General features: G+C 35.1%; 1 pseudogene; it reads left to right on the forward strand.

Annotated features, from left to right (window-relative positions):
• Window positions 1-2,286: 2,286 nt before the first annotated feature.
• Window positions 2,287-3,139, forward strand: LOC124523409 (thioredoxin-related transmembrane protein 1-like; annotated as a pseudogene).
• Window positions 3,140-6,841: the final 3,702 nt, after the last annotated feature.

Here is a 6,841-nt window from a genome sequence, read left to right on the forward strand (position 1 = left end):
TCGGTTGAGCCTCCGACTTCGGCTCAGGTCATGATATCACAGTCTGTGAGTTCAAGCCCCGCATCGGGCTCCATGCTGACAGCTCAGAGCCTGGAGCCTGTTTCGGATTCTGTGTCTTCCTCTCTCTCTGCCCCTCCCCCGTTCATGCTCTGTCTCTCTATGTCTCAAAAATAAATAAACATTAAAAAAATTTTTTTAATAAAAAAAAACCCACAAAATTGAAGGATAAATAGTGTGTTCCACACAAGTAAAAGCTAAAGGCATTCACTACCACTAAATCAGCTTTAAAAGAAATGTTGATTTTGGGGGCATCTGAGTGGCTCAACTAAGCATCTGGCTTTGGTTCAGGTCACGATCTCACGGCTCAGTGAGATTGAGCCCCACATCAGGCTCTCTGTTGTCAGCACAGAGCCTGCTTTGGATCCTCTGCTATGTCCCCCTCTCTCTATGCCCCTCCCCTGCTCATTCTCGCTCTATCTCTCTCTCTCTCAAAAATAAATAAACAAAGGGGCGCCTGGGTGGCTCAGTCAGTTGAGCGTCCGACTTCAGCCCAGGTCATGATCTCATGGTCCGTGGGTTCGAGCCCCGCATCGGGCTCTGTGCTGACAGCTCGGAGCCCGGAGCCTGTTTCAGATTCTGTGTCTCCCTCTCTCTCTGACCCTCCCCTGTTCATGCTCTGTCTCTCTCTGTCTCAAAAATAAATAAACATTAAATAAATAAATAAACATTACCAAAACAACAACAAAAAAAAAAACCCTAAAAACATTTTTAACATGTTGACTTTTAAATTTTTTTTTTTCAACGTTTATTTATTTTTGGGACAGAGAGAGACAGAGCATGAACGGGGGAGGAGCAGAGAGAGAGGGAGACACAGAATCGGAAACAGGCTCCAGGCTCTGAGCCATCAGCCCAGAGCCTGACGCGGGGCTCGAACTCCCGGACCGCGAGATCGTGACCTGGCTGAAGTCGGACGCTTAACCGACTGCGCCACCCAGGCGCCCCAACATGTTGACTTTTAAAAGAAATAGCTTTTTTAGGCTGAAAAGAAGGGGCACTAATTAATAACAAGAAAATATAAGAAAGCAAAATCTCACTGGTAAAGATAATCTATAGTAAAGGTAGTAGACTAATCACTTACAAAGCTAGCATGAAGGTTAAGAAACAAAAGCAGTAAAAATAAGTATAATTACAGCAATTAAGGCATACACAAAATAAAAGGATGCAAAATGTGACATCAAGAACAGAAAACATGGGAAAGGGGCAGGAAAATGTGGAATTTTAGAGTGTGTTCAAACTTAACTTACTATCAACTTAAAATAGATTGGTCTACATCTAGGCAACAGACACATGTAAGCCACATAACCACAAAGCAAAAACCTATAGTAGATACACAAGAGGTAATGAGAATGGAATCTAAACAGAACACTAAAGAAATTTATCAACTGCAAGGGAAGATAGCAAGAGAAAAAGAAAGGAACAGGGAAAAACCATAAAACAACCAGAAAATAATGAACAAAATGGCAATAAGTACATGCCTATCTATAATCATTTTAAACATTAATGGATTACTTCTTCAATCAAAAGACAAAGTCTTTATTGAATAAAAAAAAAATACAAGAGACTCACCTCAGAAGTAAAGATACACACAAACTCAAAGTGAAGATATGGAAAAGATACCCCATACAAATGAAAACCAAAAGGAAGCTGGGGTGGCTATACCTATATCTGAAAAAATAGAATTCAAGACAAAGACAGTAATAAGAGTCAAAAAAAAGGATTATATAATGATAAAGGGGTCAATCCAAGAAGTGGATATAATATCTGTAAATAATTATGTACCCAATATAAGAACATCTAAAAATATAAAGCCAATATTAACAGACCTAAATGGAGATATAGACAGCACTACAATAATAGTAGGGGCTTTAATGCCCCACTTGCCTTAATAGATAGATCATCCAGACAGAAAAATCTATAAGGAAAAAAAAAGAAAGAAAGAAAAGAAAAATCAATAAGGAAACACTGACCTTAAACAACATGTTAGACCAGATAGACTTAACAGATATATATGGAACATTCCATCCAAAAGCAACTAACACGCATTCTTCTCAAGTGCACACAGAACATTCTCCAGAATAAATATATGTTAGACCACAAAACAAATCGTCATAAATTTAAGAAGACTGAAATTATATCAAGCATCTTTTCTAACCACAGTGGTATAAAACTAGAAGTCAATTACGAGTAAAAACGGAGATATGGCGGTGGCGGTGGCAAACACCAGACATGACACCCTCCAGGAGTCTCATGGTTCCTGTAGCAGGGCTCCTGCTGTTGTTTTGTGGGGTTCCCTGGACCCATGTGCAGTAGAGTGACGTGCCCAACATCATGGCAAGAACAGGAGAGAGTTGCTGGAAGGAGAATGGATGATAGAATTTTATGTTCCATGGTGTCTTTCTTGTCAGAATCTACAACCAGAATGGAGAAGTTTTGCTTAATGGGGAGAACATCTTGAGGTTAATGTTGCAAAAGGGGATGTCATAGAGCAGCCAGGACTGAGTGGATGGTTTATCACAACTGCCCTTCCTTCCATCTACTATTGTTAAGATGGTGAATTTAGGTGCTATCAGGGCTCAAGGAATAAGAAGGACTTCATAAACTATAAATGAGAAAGAGTGGAAAAGTACTGAACCCATTTCATCATGGTTTGGCCCAGATTCTGTTCTGATGAATAGTATGTCAGCACTCTTTCAGCTATCATCATGGATCAGGACTTGCTGTAACTATTTTATTGAAGACCTTTGATTATGGGTTTGGGGATAATGTACAGTTTTTGCTTTTAGCAACTCTGCTTTCAGGACTATCATTGGGACTCTGTATAATATTTGTGCTGCACTGCCTTTTTCCTCCAAAAAGATACAGATCAAGCCATACCCTTCCCCCCCAAAATAATTATTATCAGAATCTTCTCAACCTTTGAAAAAAGTGGAGTAACAAGAAGCTCATGAAAATGTTTCAGAAGAGGAAGCAGAAAGAAGGAACAAACAGACCTTCCACAGAATGCCACAGACAATGTCCTGTGGGTCCTTCCTTGTTCACAGATAAATCCTGGTTAATTGTTATGAATATTATAATATGATTTTGATAAAAACGAAAGACTGACCATTTGGTTTGAAGTGAACTGAGACATGCTTGTACATTGCAGGGTTCAGTCTAGATTGTCGTAGACTGAACAAACTATCTTCAGAAAATAAAAAGTAGCACTACATAAAAAAATTTAAAATGGGATTTAAGAACAACAGTATGATGGTTTAAACAATTGTTCAATTTTTGAAAACTCTGGTGCCAAGCACTAAGATTCGATTATGTTTATTGAATAATTTGTTTCAAGTCTGAGTTGAAAAATTACATTTCTCAAGTATTGCATTATTGAGCTATTTAAAGAGATTACTTTGGATAAAAAGATTTCTCATTTGATACAATTTTTCTCAGTTTCACTTTGTGGAAAAAAAACACGTATTTCCCATAAATGAGAACTTTGCCCAATTTCTCAAGAAATGTTTATTTCAGGAGCGCCTGGGTGGCTCAGTTGGCTAAGTGTCAGATTCCATCTCAGCTCAAGTCTTGCTCTCAGGGTCATGAGTTCAAGTCCCTCACTGGGCTCCATGCTGGGTGTGAGGCCTACATTTAAAAGTGTATTTCAATGACAACTCTGGTCCTTTTAGAGGTATAGCTCAAATTTTCCTCATTTTTTTAGATTATGCAACTAATAAAAAAACTATCTTGCTTTAATTACAGTGCTCTAAACATGATAATACAGGGTATGTTGCTGATTTGGGAAGATTTTATATAAGTCCATGGTGTTGTCTTGATTCCTATAAAGGTCAGTTGCCTTTTTTGTTCCCCTCTGTTCAGTGTATGGTTTGTATTTTTCCTACTTATCAAGGGTTACGGTTTTCATTTTCCAAATTGGACACTTTTCTGGAAATATTTTTCATGCTTTAATAAATCGTCCTTTTTTGTGGTTTCAAACCAAAGTATACTGAGGGACCCTTAAATTGAAGAGCTATCTACTGATAATTTAAAATTTGGGCCACTCATTTCAGATTTTATATAATGATTGTTGAACCTCTACTTGATTTTTTTTTTTTTTGGATATGAAGGTGAGCATTACTGATTCTCATTTGATGTTGTGTAAAACCTTTGATACTTTCACATTTTGAAAATTCACAGAAGCTTAATTTCATATAAATGAAAGCATTCTACTCAGGAAGAAGAAAAAAAAAAACAAGTAAAAACTGGAAAATTCATACATATATGCAGACCAAACAACATGCTTCTGAAAAGTCAATGTGTTAATGAAGAAATCAAGAAAAAAAATACGTGAGACAAATTAAAATGGAAATAAAACATACCAAAACTTATGGGGTGCATCAAAAAAAGTTTTAAATGGGAAGTCCACATCAGTAAATGCCTACATCAAGAAACAAAAAATATCACTAATAAACAACCTAACATTACAAGTCAAGGAAGTAGAAAAAGAAAAAGAAAGCCCAAATTTAGTAGAAGAAAGAGAAAGAATGGCAAAGGTCAGGGACTTAAGGGTGGTTAAACATCCACAAATCAATCCATGTGAAACACTAAATTAATAAAATGAAGGATAAATATCATAAGATCATCTCAATGGATACAGAAAAAGCATATGACAAAATTCAACACCCATTTATGATCTAAACTTTCAAAAAGTGGATATAAAAGAAATGTACCTCAATCTAATAAAGGTCATATATGAAAAGCTCACATCTAAAATCAGACTTAATGTTGAAAAGCTGAAAGTGTTTCCTCTAAGAGGAGGAATAAGACAAGAATGTCCACTCTCACCACTTATACTGAACATAATATTGGAAGTCCTAGACAGATCAATTAGGCAAGAACACTATTTCCAGATGACATGATATTATATAAAGATAAACAGTTTTGGGGTCCACCAAAAAACTGTTAAAATAATCAATAAATTCAGTAAAGTTGCAGGATACAAAATCAATATACAGAAATCTGTTGTATTTCTATACACCAATAACAAACTAACAGAAAGAGCAATTAAGAAAATAATCACATTTACAACTGCATTAAAATGATAAAATACTTAGGAATAAATTTAACCAAAGAGGTGAAAGAACTATACACTGAAAATGAAGACATTCATGAAAGAAAATAAAGGAGACACAAATAAATGGAAAACAATTCCACGCTCATGGATTGGAAGAATTAATACTGTTAAAATGTCCACAGTACCCAAAGCAATCTACAGATTCACTGCATCCCTATCAAAATTCCAATTGGCATTTTTTCACAGAAATAAAGCAAACGATCCTAAAATTTGTGTGGAACTGCAAAAGATCCTTAATAGCCAAAGCAATTTTGAGAAACAAGAACAAAGCTGGAGGCATCATGGTCCCTAAATTAAAACTATATGAAAAGCTATCATAATCAAAACAGTATGGTACTAGTGTAAAAACAAACACACATATCAATGGAACAGAATAGATAGCCCAGAAATAGACCTGCATGCATACGGTCAATTAATTTATAGCAAAGGAGGCAAGAATATACAAGGGGGAAAGGACAGTCTCTTCAATAAACTATGCTGGAAAAACTGGACAGCTTCATGCAAAAGAATGAAACTGAATCACTATCTCACGCCATACTTAAAAATTAACTCAAAATAGTATGAAAACTTGAACATAATACCTGAAACCATAAAACTACTCGAAGAAAACATAGGTGGTAAGCGCCCTGACATTGCTCTTGGAGATATGTTTTTGGATCTGACTCTGAACATAATGGTAGCAAAAGCAAAAATAAACAAATGAGATTATATCAAACCAAAAAGCTTGTGCACAGCGAAAGAAAAATCAACAAAATAAAAAGGCAACCTACTCCCATATATCCAATATATATGATTTGATATAAAATGATGTGATATATACTAACAAATAAATGTTTAATAGCCAAGATATATTACACTAAAATACAGCTGAATATCAACAACAACAACAAAAAATGACTATTACAAGAAAGATCAGAAATAACAAGTGTTGGAGAGAATGTGAAGAAAAGGGAACACTTGTGTCCTGTTTTGGGAATGTAAATTTGGGAATGTAAAGCTATAGTGGAAAACAGTATGAAGACTCTTTGAAAACTAAAAATAGAACTTTGATATGATACAGCAATTTCATGTAGGTATTTGTCCAAAGAAAATAAAAACACCAATTTGAAACAATACATACACCTGTATGTTCACTGTGGAATTATTCATAATAATTCATAATAGATAAGATATGAAAATAAGTATCCATTGATGGATAAATAAAGAAGATATAGTATATACACAATGGAATATATTGTCTGGTGGTTGCCAGAGGGGATGGAGTTTGGAGGAGGTGAAATTGAAAAAAATGATCAAGAGGTATAAACTTGCAGCCATGAAAGAAATAATCATGAGTATATAATGTACAAATGGTGAGTACAGTCAATATAATATGTTTTTTGCATATCGAATAATATGTAACTTTATACAGTAACAGGGAAAAACTAAACTTATTGGAGTGCTCATTTACAATGTATACAAATATCAAATCATTGTATTGTAGGTCTGGCAATAATATAATGTTGTATGTCTATTATACCTCAAACAAACAAATAAATGCTAGATGTGGACACTGACTAATCCACAAGGCAGGAAATCAACTTAACTACATCATCTGTTTCTAGTTTTATTAATGTATTTTTCTATGAAATAAATCCATTTGTCATTTTTTATTCATCTTTGGTTGGGAAT

The sequence above is a fragment of the Lynx rufus genome, unplaced genomic scaffold (assembly GCF_022079265.1).
Source record: "Lynx rufus isolate CCGP_SWC_20201006 ecotype Redwood Valley unplaced genomic scaffold, mLynRuf1.p SCAF_4, whole genome shotgun sequence".
Classification (NCBI taxonomy): Eukaryota; Metazoa; Chordata; class Mammalia; order Carnivora; family Felidae; genus Lynx; species Lynx rufus.